Genomic DNA, 13,921 nt, shown 5'->3' with positions numbered 1-13,921 from the left:
CAGGAGCTAGCTCTCCAATAACTAGAAATATCTCTCTGGCTCACAGACCCTCACAATTATATTTAACTGCAAATGAGGAATCTGTACTCAAACACAAGCTGGTAAATTTTTTTTGAAGCTTGTTTTCAGTGTCACCGCATGTTCAGCCCAGCTCTTCCACAGCTCTGTAACCCCGTCCTTGCCTTATGTAAACTCAAAGGCAGAAAATCAGAACTGAGCTGCCCCGTTCCCACTGAAGGGACAGGACTGGGTCACTCACTCTTGTTCCCAAAGCTGCTGCCTCCTCTGGCACCATCGCTGGGTGGAGGAAGGCCTGCCCTCCTCTTCCTCACTTCCCTGAGGGTCCCCCTCCACATGCCAGGAGGTGTCACTGCCCATGCTGAAGGCTTTGGGCTGGCTAAAAAGCCACAAAGGACCGGCAGAGCAGGACGTGCTGGCAGAGGTCTGGGGCTGTGGAGGCAGCAGCAGCGCCTCTCCCAGGAGGGGTCCCTGCAAAACCAACAACACACCTGTGCCATCTTGGGGACTGCTGGGCGTCTGGTACCCTCGTCTTGTCCCCTCTGGGTGACCAGCCTATGCCTCTGGTGCAGGGGGAGCTGGGCACAGCACAGGGGACCCACCTGACCTCCACAGGGCCAGCACACGCAGAAAGTCCAGGCAATGCCAACCCCTGCACTGACAGCCCTGCGCTGCGGGAGGCTTTTAGAGCCTCCCCAAGAGCCAACTGAGCTGTTCTGAGTGACCTCACCTGGGGCTCGGGGGCCCAAAGGGCACCTGTACCTGCAAGGGCTCGCTGTGGGGATGCTGGGCAGGGCCACGGCTGCAGGCTCGGGGGGCAGCCCAGGAGGGACAGGTACACGGCTGTACCAGGGAGGGACAGGTACGCGGCTGTACCAGGGAGGGACAGGTACACGGCTGTACCAGGGAGGGACAGGTACAGGGCTGTACCAGGGAGGGACAGGTACACGGCTGTACCAGGGAGGGACAGGTACAGGGCTGTACCAGGGAGGGACAGGTACGCGGCTGTACCGGGGAAGGACAGGTACAGGGCTGTTCCAGGGAGGGACAGGTACAGGGCCATACCAGGGAGGGACAGGTACAGGGCCATACCAGGGAGGGACAGGTACAGGGCTGTACCAGGGAGGGACAGGTACAGGGCTGTACCAGGGAGGGACAGGTACAGGGCCATACCAGGGAGGGACAGGTACAGGGCCATACCAGGGAGGGACAGGTACAGGGCTGTACCAGGGAGGGACAGGTACAGGGCTGTACCAGGGAGGGACAGGTACAGGGCTGTTCCAGGGAGGGACAGGTACACGGCTGTACCAGGGAGGGACAGGTACAGGGCTGTTCCAGGGAGGGACAGGTACAGGGCTGTTCCAGGGAGGGACAGGTACACGGCTGTACCAGGGAGGGACAGGTACAGGGCTGTACCAGGGAGGGACAGGTACGCGGCTGTACCGGGGAAGGACAGGTACATGGCTGTACCAGGGAGGGACAGGTACAGGGCTGTACCAGGGAGGGACAGGTACACGGCTGTACCAGGGAGGGACAGGTACAGGGCTGTTCCAGGGAGGGACAGGTACACGGCTGTACCAGGGAGGGACAGGTACGCGGCTGTACCAGACACGAGAGGTTGCGGCAGGCAGAACAGCAGAAGCTTTGGTGGCAGCTTTGCACTAAAATTAACTGGTTTGACAGCAGTTTCTGGTGCATTTCCATGGGCTCCGGAGCTGTGAGTGCGTGCAGGGCACAGGTGGGAGTGAAGCTGTGACGTGCTCCCGTCTCGGTGCCTGTGCCCGGGCCCCGCGGTGCAGCTGCCGGGCAGGGACCGTGGAGCAGAGCCGCGGGTCGCTGCAGCCCGGGCGGGCAGAGGGGCTGCGATCAGCCGGGCCTGTCCCGACCCGTGTGCTGGTGTCCAGCAGCAATGCTGGCCCTGGGCCTGCCCTCTGCTCCCGGCAGCCTGCCGGCTTTGTCGCTGCTCTGCACCTGTGGAAACAGCCCAGAACAGCATCTCTTGGCAGCGCCCTCTCTCTTTGCCGGGGTGGCAGACGTGGCGGGCAGCAGAGGGGCTGCAGGAGGAGAGCCCTGCTGGCAAAGGGGGCTCCAGCTCGGGGTGTTCAGCGCTGTCCCATTCCCAGGGCCCTCAGCTCCCTGCAGCTCCCCTCCTGGATCACAGCCCATGGGCTCTGTGGACAGAGGCTCTTGGCAGGGAGGCTCTGGCTGTGCCCGTGCCAGGTGGTAACGCAGCCCCAGCAGGGTCCTGGGGACGGGCTGCCCTGCCCCTCCCCGTGCCAGGTGCCTGTGCTGGCACAGCGGGCACTGACTGCCCCGGCAGGGCAGGCTACTGGGGGCTCTCCTCCCGAGGCTGCCCGGCCCGGCTCGGCCCGGCTCGGCTCGGCCCAGCTCGGCCCGGCTCGGCTCGGCCCGGCTCGACCCAGCCCGGCCCGGCTCGGCCCGGCTCGGCTCGGCCCAGCTCGGCCCGGCTCGGCTCGGCCCGGCTCGACCCAGCCCGGCCCGGCTCGGCTCGGCTCGGCTCGGCTCGGCTCGGCTCGGCTCGGCCCGGCCCGGCCCGGCCCGGCTCGGCTCGGCCCAGCCCGGCCCGACTCGGCCTGGCGGTGCCGCTCCGGCAGGCGCGGGCGGAGCCGCGGGTGCGCTCCCTGCCCAAGGCGCGTCCCCCATGAGCGCGCATCCTTCAGATCAGAAGTTCTCTCCAGCAGGAGCACTTTGAACACCCCGCCTGCTATTTTTAACGGGATTGAAAAGAGAACAAAACCATTTAAGAACTTGAGGAATCAAAGCAAGTGTCCCCACGTCACGCCCAGTGCTTGCAGCTATATCCTGATTAATGACAAGAAAGAGTGGGGAAACAATATTTAATCACACCCTGTTTATACTAGAGCCAAAAATCAAAGCGCTGCATTCCTCTTTCATGAGAAAAACGAGGTGGGCATTTCCCCTCTGGTGATTAAGTTTCCTACTACAAGCGCATCAATTTCCTTGATTTGGCATGGGGTCCTCGATCATGCCACAAATGAGGGCTTCCTTAGCAGCAAAATATTGCAGACCCCCAGCCGGATCCATACACAAGCCACCGATGTCCATCTATCATTTGTCTGGATTATCTCCATACACATCTCCTCGGGGAGATGGAGATGAGGCAGCTGCAGCCAAACCACGGCTGACGACTGGCACAGCTGCAGCAGCCGAGGGCACCGCGGGGCTCTGGCCGCTGGCCCCGTGTCCTCTGGGCACTGCTGCCCGTGTGATGTGCTGAGGAAGGGTGCAGCAGGGCACGAACACCTTGGTGGGCTGGAGGCAGGACCCGACCTTTGCCGTGCCGGCGGCAATGCCGCAGTTCTGTCGCTGGCCAGACCCGCAGCAGCACCCAGCTCCTGTGTCACTGCGGCCACACGGACGCTGCGCTGAGGAGGGAGCAGAGCGGGGTCCAGCTCTGCAGCGGGCGGGGGGTGATGCAGACAGAGATGCTGTTGGGGCTGTAGGGACCCCAGCTTTGCTCCCAGCCCAGAAAAGTGGGTCAGGGAGCACATCACCTCTGCAACACCCACTCCCTCCGTCCCCTGACTCCCCCCGCCTACATTGATTTGCTCGGGATTCCTTGATTAATTTATGTCAGAGAAATGCAAGGTCTGTTAATTACCTCTGATTAATTAGGGTGAACTTTTAATTGTATCCCTAAGCTGAGATACGCTGTTCAATAGGCTCCGTAATTAGTGACCCAGCAATCTCTGTTAAACCAATTAGCCCAGTGTAACAAGTGTAAGGAGCTGGGGGCTGCCCAGCGGGCAGGGGTGCTCCAGCAGCCTTGCACAGGGCCCTGCCTGTCAGTGCCATCTGTGCAGAGCTGTGCACATACTTTGGGTCCCACATCCGCAGGAGATGATGGCTGGTCACGGTGGGCTGGCCCTCAAGTGCAGTGGTGGCAGGGGCTGAAGTAACCTGCACTGACTGGGACGCCCCATGCTCTCCCCAAGGACTTCAGGGCATTCCAGGTCCCTGGGAAGCTCCTCTGTAGGCTGTGAGGTAACTGGTTAAAAACAACCCAGCCTCCATCCAGAGGTCAGCCCATTACCTGGCTCACTCTTCTTCATGATGTCCTTCTTCCATTCTTCTGGCCTTCCTTCTCTTCTTCCATCCCTCTGCCTGGCCCCTGTTCACTTGAGCAAAAGGCTCTGGCAGGCAGAAGAAAACTTTCTTCTCATTGACATATTTAATCATCTAGTGCAGTTTAATATCCAGGTCAGGAAGCAGATGGCGAGTAGCCCGGCTGTCCTGGCAAGCGGGGACAGGAGCGGCTGTTTCCCAGCTCCTGCTTGGCCGTGCCAGCTCCATTAACTGTGCCAGCAGCACCAGCCCTCGCCCACGCCCACGCCTGCTCTGCCCTCCAGCAGCACCCAGCAGGCTGGGCCACGAGGCCACACCACAGAGATGGGCACTGACGGCACAGACAGGCTGGGGCACAGAGATGGGCACTGACGGCACAGACAGGCTGGGGCACAGAGATGGGCACTGATGGCACAGACAGGCTGGGGCACATGCTGCCCCAGGAGCAAAACCCTCAGGGAAATGGGGGCAGTGCCCGCTCATCCCAGGATTGGGGAGTCCACCACAGAGAGCCCCGACCTGAACTCCCCCTGGGCTGGGGGCCACATCTCAGTATGGATGAGCAGGAGCTGGAGTTGGGGCTGCACAGTTCCCCAAGCCCAGCTCTGCCAGCCTTGCTTGCAGTGGCACGGCCGTGTGGCACACAGCCCCAGCAGGGACCAGGTTGTGGCCTCTGGCTCCACACATTTGTCCCACTGGTGAACGGTCCCCCTGTGCCAGCCTGGCGCCACCGGCACTGCCGCTGCCTGGAGACCCTGTCAGAACCACCCAGGCCCCAGGAAGTCATTAGTAATTAATTTGGTTTCTAATCTTCTAATCCAGCTGCTCCTTGATTCGATAAGCAAAAAATCTGCTTTGGCCACATGGTCGCTGTTGCATGTGCTGTGTCCCCGCAGAGACACCGGCAAGGACAGTGCCACCCTGAGCCTGAGGGCCAGCACGGCCCTTTGCTGTGGCAGAGGATTCTGGCCCTGCCCAGCGGTGCCACGCCATGCTCTGCTGTGCTGTCCTGGTCCCAGCCCTGAAGGAGGGGGCTGAGGGTCCACACGCCCCACCTTGCTCTTTCTGGACCTGGGGCTGAGACAAGACGATTTACAATTTACACTCCTGTTTGAGGCTGGGAGCCACCATGCACCTCAGGGGCCCAGGAGAGGAGCCTCCCCTGTCCCCGGTGCTGCTGTCCATGGTGTCACTGTCCCACTGCGTGGGCAGGGTCACTGACTGCCCGTGCTGCAGGGGCAGGGCACCATCCCTGTGGGCTCTGTGCTGCCGCAGTGCCCTGGTCCCTGGGCGTGCCCTGAAGCAGCTCAGTGACACAGGGCAGGTGACACAGCACAGTGACACGGGGCAGGTGACACAGCACAGTGACACCGGGCAGGTGACACAGCTCAGTGACACGGGGCAGGTGACACAGCACAGTGACACCGGGCAGGTGTGCCTGGCTGGGCATCCCCAGCCCCAGTGGGCACGGGGCCAGGCAGTGCCCACGGGGCCAGCAGCTGTGAGCCGTGTCCAGAGCAGCCAGCAGCAGGTCCACAGCACACCATGGGATGAGGGAACATCACAGATGAGAGCCCAAATCCTTCATTAAATCCCACATTAATCTCTAAGAACAGCCATGTCAAAAATCTTAGCAGCAAAATTAAATTGTGTAGCCATATTTCAGCTGCACAAAATCAATATTAATTACGGTGGGACAGACATTGCTGAGAAGGGGTCTGACCCAGTATTTACCGCTGCAGTCCAACTCCAGCGTGGCAACTTGTTTATATAAAATAACAGCACATGTTTTTGTGGCAAACAGCCTCAATCCGGCGGGTGTTGGGGCTGAGTACAGATGTGCTGGAACAACAACCCCCCCGGAGAAAGGACACGGGAGGGAGACACTGGGAAGGCTGTGTGCAGCTGAGCAGGAGGGGGCCATGGTCCCTACAGGGGTCTGCAGGTGGGCTCTGGCCTGGCAGCACCATGTCCTGCTGGCATTGCCAGCCTGGTTCTGCCCAGCTGCCCAGCCTCTGCACGGGGCTGTGTGCCCTCTGGGCTCTGCCTCCCGGGGATTTACTCTCAGCTAGAATGAGGATCCTGTCAGAGGGTTAAATCCCATGTTCAAACACAGTTTTTCTCTAAGTTACATTAAAGCTGAGTCTGAGCAGGTCAGAAGTCCATGTGGGACCTGCCAAGCTCGCAGCTCCGGGAGCACTGCTGCCTTCCTTCAGAAAGCCTGTTGTATGTTTTACCCTGGTGTTCCCACCCTGCCTCGGTGAGCTCAAACCAGAGAAAGCTGAAACACGGTCTGCAACTGAGCCTGCCTGCCCACCCTGTCTGCCCTGCCTGCAGGGAGGTGGGATGGCTTTCAGGGAAGGCATTTGATTGGAATGGCTCCTATCCAGTGTGGGATTTGGGGGCAGAGGGAAATCGTTGCAACTTAGTCATTGAAATGTGACTTGATGCAGGGGAAGCTGTGCAGGAATGCTCCAGGTCAGGCCATTGCAAATTGATGCCCACCAAAAATTCCGACCTTGGCTGGATCTCAGGCAGCCTGTAGGGAACAGGAGTGCCAGGGGTGTCCCCTGACCCCCGAGCCCATGGGGCTGGGCTGGGCTCTGTGCTCCATGGCACCAGAGCTGGCTGGCTGGGCGTGAGGCATCCCTGGTGCCTGTCTCAGGCACTTAGTGTCACATTATGAGATGATCCAGAACAGGGAGATTGGGGCAAAGGAATTAAAATGGGAGGGAGAGTTTTAATTAGAGAAAGAAGTCAGAGTCTGTAATCAGCTGGGTGAGTGACTGCCTGCTGTGGGGAATTCTCCATATGTCAAATGGCATCAATCAAAATGCCACTTCTTATACAACAGCCTCTGTGCAGGAGGAGGGGCTGCTGGCCCTGTGCTCAGGGCACTGCTCTGCCTCGGGCAGGGCATTCCCCAGTGCAGCCCCTGGGCTCCCGAGCACCCCTTGGCACGGGGGAGCAGGGCCAGCACCAGCCTGTGCCATGCCCCAGACTCCTGCAGGGGTACGGTGGCAGTGCCATGGGGGGTTGTCTGTGCCCTTCCCCAGGCCCACTCCAGGCAAGAGGGACAGAATGGCTTCTTGGGGGCCATAACCAGCCCCCGTGCTCTCTCCAGGCTCATCACAGGTAACAGGAGTTGCTGCAATCCCTTGTTATGGTCAGCAGTACAAGGGCAGCACGCGTCCTGAGTGCTGGGGCAGGACAGGGTGTGCAGTCAGCAGGAGGCTGCAGTGTGAGTCCCTTTGGTCCTGTGTCCACCCAGAGCCCCAGAGAGCCCTGGTGATGCCTGTCAGCAGCAGGCCCGGCCGAGCCCAGTGTGACCGTCAGAGCCCGGGGCAGTGCCAAGGCACGGGAGATTCCTGACACCAGCGGGGCCCAAGGGCTGTCCTTGTCCTTGTCCTTCTCCTTGTCCTTGGCCTTGTCCTTGGCCTTGGCCTTGTGCTTGGCCTTGTCTTTGTCCTTGTCCTTGTCCTTGCCCTTGTCCTTGGCCTTGTCCATGCTTTGGCTTTGGCCTTGGCCTTGGCCTTATCCTTGTCCTTGTCCTTGTCCTTGTCCTTGTCCTTGTCCTTGTCCTTGTCCTTGTCCTTGTCCTTGTCCTTGTCCTTGTCCTTCCTGCCCCGTCCCTCCAGCCACACCTCGCACTCCGGGCAGGCTCAGTGACTCCCCATTCACGCTGGGCTGTGTCCAGGGAATGTCTGTGGGTTCCTTCAGAAAGGTGCTTCACGCACCAATGGCTTAACAGTGCAGAGATGAAATGGTTCATGCTCTACATTGCTCCTGTAAGGAGGAGAGTGGCTTTCCTGGAGATGGAGCAGTGGGAGTGGGAAGAGGAGCCCTGCCATGGTAGGACTGAGCAGGATGTGTGCAGGATGTGTGGAAGCAGGAGTGACAGGAAGCCAGGCCAGCCCTGTGGGGAAGGGTCCCCCTGTGCTTTGGCCACTGAGGTGCCACATGTCCCAGGGTGTCCCCTCCGTGCTGCCTGAGGATGTGCTCCCAACGTGTCATGGGGGCTGCCCCCAGGGCACCCTGCCCTCTGCCCCTGCTCAGGGTGTCTCACTGTGCCAGCAGCTGAGCTCAACACTTTTGACTCTATTTATTACTAAAAAATTATGCAACTGGGTCGCATTCCTGCTATTTTTTATGCATGAGCCAAGCAGCAAATTCCATTATTTAAAAAAAACTGTTTTAGCTAGTGATGCACTAGACCACGCAAGTAAATGCCCAAAATAATTCCAGCTGACACCTTTATGAAGGCAGAGTGAAGTTTAAAGTCTACACAAGCCTTTCATTTGCAATTTCCCATCCCTCCTAACAAGCACCTGGGAACTGTGCTGCCATCTGGCTCATGGATCCCCTTTTCTGGCTGTGCCTGTGCCCGTGGAGGGTGCAGCCCCCTGATCTCCTGCCCTGATGGGCAGGCCTTCAGCCTGGAGACTCTGCTGGGACAGCAAACAACATCTGCAAACATCTGCAAACAGCGTGCAGGACAAGGGACAGAGCAAGATCTTTATGGGTAAAAATCATGCAAAGAGATGGGGAGAGGCTGAGCTCCCCAGGCAGGGGGATCCCAGAGGAAGCTCCTGGGTTTTCCTGCAGCTGCCTGGGCACCTTCTCACCCCTGCAGGGCACACAGGGGACCACGGCACCCTCCCTAGGCAGGAGCAGCTCCCAGTGAGGGACAGAGACAGGGTAGGAAGCACAGGCACTCCCTCTCCTTGCTGTACATCACCTCCTCTGCTATTGATGGGTGGGTTTTGGAGTTCTCTCTGCCTGTGGCTGGTGCTTTGTCCCCTGAAGGATGCCTGTGCCGGGGGCTCACTCTGAGTGGCAGTGAGGCTGGAGTTAATCACACCAACCTGATTATTTCCAGCTCAATTCCACCCTTTGGCCTGACCTTGCTACCTTAATGAACATGATGCTGAGGTTTGTCTTACTATAAAAATTTTTGGTTGACCCCAAAAGTAAAAGACGACAAACAAACTCTGATATAAATAACCTGGCCTCTGTGGAAAGCATCAAAGGTAACTCACCAATTAGCCCTTCTCTCACCAATAAATCATCGTGCTCTGGCACCTGACCCTGGCACGGCCGACATTTCTATAACCCATTTGCCACTGTTCATGTATCAAATGGCTTTCAGTCACCCTAAATTTGGAGATTCTAATCTCCTATATTAACTCAGTGGTTCTTAGTAATTCTTAGTGATTTTATTTTTATTGGCTTTGTAAATCAGAATTATCCATGTCAGTGCCCATGGTCAGGGAGAGAAGCGTTTGTCTGTGAAATTGGGTTGACACAGCCCATTGAGTGTGATGATAAGAGGTGATTTGCAGGGCTGGCTGGACAAGCCATTTACACCCAGCAGATTATCATATCACAATCCAGAAGTTTTGTTACTGGAAGAACAGTGGAAGCTGCAGCACATGCGGAGCAGGGAAGGGGCACTCCCACTTCTCCACACTGGCGCTGCGCCCCTGGGAGGGGACGGGACTCACCAGAGACACAGCACAGGAAAGGAGCAATAACGCCTGTGCCATCGGCCTGCCAGCGCCGTGCCAATGCCCCTTGCCCGGTGCAGCTGCAGAGATGCTGCAGGACTCCACAGCTGCCACTGAAGCACATCGGCAGGTGCTTGGGAACAGCGATTCCCCGGCTGAGCTGAATAATGCCATCAGCTGTTGAACACGTGTCAGATGACCTTTCCCTGCACTCCTCATAAAATCCCATTAATCAAAAGAGCAGAGCAGAGCTAAGAACCCTTTAACAAAATTATTGTAATCTCTGGGTTTCTCATTCATCACGCAGCCGCTCAGCAGCCTCCACGTTCCCTGGAGGGGTCAGAGGATCCCCTCATCTCTGCTGTACAACACCTTCCCCTCCTGCTCTGTCCTCCAGCAGGCTCAGGGCTCGTTTCCTACCAGGGCTTTGCAGATTCCTGCTTTGTGGGCTCGCAGGTCCACTCACACACATCTTTCTGGGCAAAGATCTTCCTTGACTGTTGGTCATCACAAAACAGGACAAAGTCAAATTCTCATGTATCTTGTGGGTGGGCAGCTGGGGAGAAAGTGAGTTCAGAGGCTGAGGAAGGAATGTTTCAGTGATAATGTGAATGCGATCTCGTCTCATAGAAATGCTACAGGCAAGCTGTAACAAAAGAGTCAGGAGAGCTGTAATGAAAGTTGGCATTTATACCTCAAATCATTGCCAGTATTTTCCACTGAGAGTTTCATCAGTGCTGACACTTTCCCTCACAACATCTCAGCATCAGCATGGGTGGTGATGGGGCAGTGCCTCCTGCCCACTGCCACCACAGGCCCTGGCAGCTCCTGTCCCTGGTTCTGGGGATCTGAGCCCCTGAGTGGGCTCCAGGGACAGGGTTATGCTGTGTCTGCCCAGTTCTGATCATGTGTGTTGGTTATCATGGGCACTGACAGCATGGTGGACGCTGACCCCAATGTCCTCGTGTCCCAGCACACCTGCTGCCGTCTGGAGCTCCTGTCCAGGCAGGTTCCACCCTGGAGCAGCTGCTCTGTTAGCTGTGACTGCCCGATCCCAGAGCTGCTAATTACCAGCTCCAGCCTGGCTCTGCCTTTTAATCCACACAACATCTCAAAGAATTAATTTTCAGCAGTAGAGCAGCAGTCAGAAATGTCCCCCTGGCATCTCCCTGTTCAGGAAGTCCCCACATGCAAGCTCTGTGCTTAATTAGTTGGTTAAACACTCCCCAGTCCAGCCTGGCTGTTGAAAGTCGAGCCCTCTCGTGCTGTGGGTCCCCACGGGCACTCTAGGCAAGGGGATGTGCTGTCCTTGCTGCAGATTGAGCCAAAGGCTCGGCAGCTGATGGGATGGATGCACCTCACCCAGACCCCACTGCAGGCTGGCCCTGACGCCAGCTCTGTGGCACAGGGAGAACTCTCAAACATTGAATTTTGGATGCAGGAAACAGGAGCAGCGTTTCTAGGGGAAATTTCTTCCCCCCTCAGAGAGTGGCAAAGATGGACTGAGAGGTCTCACTTGCCCCCTCGCACCCCTCACCTGTCTCTGGTCCCAGAGCAGGAGGAGCAGGCACCTCTGGCACTGAGTGCTTGGTGATGCCAGGGTCCTGTTGCAGTGACAGGGGTCATGCTTCAGCATCAAACCAGGTCCCTGCAAGGTGCCACCATCCCTGTGGCAGGCTGCAGCCTGGGGCTGGGCTCTGTGCCTGGGATGACTCACGCCAACCACACTGACCTGTGCTGGCCCCCAGCAGAATTGCCTAGCCCTTGAGGACAGTGTGAGAGCCAGGGCTCTCTGGCAGAAAAGGGTGCCTGGAGGGCACAGGGGACTTTCCTGGGACACAGCTTTGCTCTAAGGGAAGGGCAGTATGAAAGCAGCAGCAGCAGCAGCAGCGTGGCTCTGCCCACTGGGTTTGCCAAGTCAAGGGGGTGGCAAAGTGGGAAGCAAAGGACAGGTAAGCCACAGGACCCACTGGAATGAAACACTGACAACTCAAGTCCAGCAATTTCAAAAGGCATCCATCATGGCAGAGCAGTCTGACCTGTGGCCCCAGCAAGGCCACTTATTCATGAGCCATCAGCAGGTATGAGCAGAGCCCGTTAATAACGCCCCCATCGATTGGCTCCGGTGCTGCTCCGGCTGCGCGCGGATCGATGGTCCTGCCAAGTACCTGCACCACAAACCTTCCAAGGAATACACCCCGGCCCTGCAGCACAGCACTGCGCTGTCACTCCCTCAGCTTATCAACTGGCAAGGCTCCCATCACATCACACCCACGCCCAGGCTGGCTCCAGCAGAGACCCCTGTCCCTGTGTGAGCGGGATGTGCCCCCAAGCCCCGTTGTCCTAACCCAGGGACAGGAGCCCACCGACCACCGTCACTGAGCCGGGGTGGCAGAGTGGAGCAGGACTGGGGAGCAGGACTGGGGAGCAGGACTGGGGAGCAGGGGTGCATCAGTGGGTGCTGCACATGCGACACCCTCAAACATGCATGCACCCGGCTGCGCGCTGGGGTGAGCATGACATTAGCTCTATGGGCCACGTCGCTCAGCAGTTTATTTCAGGGCTGTTAAACACTGCTTTGCATATTTATTAAATTGAAGACATTTATGCCTGTGATTACTCTGCCTGGCAGGCAGCCCCCAGCGGCTGGAGGCAGTGTCTCACTCCCAGCACCGGGGTGTTACCCTGCCATGGTGCTGGGGACCCTGCATGCCAGCAGCCAGGAGCACCCCAGCCCTTCCACGATGGCTGAAGGGGAGATTTAGGAGAAAACCATCATGAAGCTCCCTCGCAGCCCCAGGGCTCTGCACTCCACGTACCCAACATGGCACCTCTGATGGATGAGTCCCGCACTTCACTCCAATCTGCTCGGAGTTAGGCAGTAGCAATCATTTTTTTCAAGCCTTGTCATATATAAAAGCAATTGAGTCAGCAGGCACCAGTTGTCTGGCACAAGGAGAGATTATATTTTTACAAGGTTTTGCAGAAGGTCTATAAAAGTTTGTTCTTTCTTTAAAAAATAAATACATATTTGACAACGCCTCTCTGGAAAAAAATGGAAAAAAATTAAACTTGCAAATTGAAACATTATGTCTGCAAGAGATGTGCTTAAAGACCCTCTTTATGGCTGATAGGAAATGACAAAGATTTTGTGTATAAACTGTGATTCAGCCAATGCCTTTGGAAAACTAGGAATTTCCCTGACAGTTCTGGCCCCAGGTTGTGGAAATGCTGCAGTTACTGTGAACTTCATCCCACAGAGGAGAACGGCCATGCCCTGTCCCTATCCTGGGTGGCAGGGCTCTGTAGGGGTTACCCCCAAGCAACAGGACTACTGATGCTCACTCCAGCAGGGCTGGAGAGACTGCAAAACCACTGGTGTCCCCTGTTCATGTCAATGGCAGCACCATGGGGACAGGCAGCCACTGGCACTGGCACCACAGTGGATCCTGCAATGCCCTGGACCCACAAGGAATCCCCTCAGCCACTCACAAAGGACAGCTGGGATTCCCACCAGGGATGGAACTGAGAGCCAAGACAGACAGTGCTGCTGCTTGGCTTGCATGGCACCCAGCAGCACCCAGCAGCACCACACAGCAGCTTGAAGCACCCCACAGCACCCAGCAGCACCCAGCAGCACCCCGCAGCACCCCATAGCACCCCACAGCACCCAGCAGCACCCCACAGCACCCAGCAGCACCCAGCAGCACCACACAGCAGCCTGAAGCACCCCATAGCACCCCACAGCACCCAGCAGCACCCTGCAGCACCCCGCAGCAGCCTGGAGCACCTCACAGCACCCAGCAGCACCCCACAGCACCCAGCAGCACCCTGCAGCACCACACAGCAGCCTGAAGCACCCCATAGCACCCCGCAGCACGCAGCAGCACCCGGCAGCACCAGACTGCTGCCCAGGGAGGCCTGGAGGGGACCCTGCTGTGTTGGGGACCCTGCCATGCTGGGGACACTGCCGTGCTGGTCCTGCCAGGGCCAGCAGCTGCCAGCCTTGGCTCATTCCCACTGGTCGCTTCGCGGTTGTTGGAGCTGTAGGAAACGCTGACATGAATCTGCAGCTATGGATTTTTTCTGACAGAAGCTGAGCCCTCGGGATTGCTGCTCATTCTGTGCTTGAGAAGGAGCTACTTAGTTATAACCAATCTTTTTATAATGATTTTTCATTGTAGAGATAGAGTATTAATTATTAGAGGGTATTAAAAAAAGCATTAGCCCTCTGACCCCTGGAGATGCTCTAGGCTTGTCAAGTGTCTCCCACAGATCTGTGGGGCCAG

Source organism: Melospiza melodia, chromosome 18, assembly GCF_035770615.1.
Source record: "Melospiza melodia melodia isolate bMelMel2 chromosome 18, bMelMel2.pri, whole genome shotgun sequence".
NCBI classification, from domain to species: Eukaryota; Metazoa; Chordata; class Aves; order Passeriformes; family Passerellidae; genus Melospiza; species Melospiza melodia.
The sequence above is the reverse complement of the archived record's forward strand: the minus strand, read 5'-3'. Positions refer to the sequence as shown.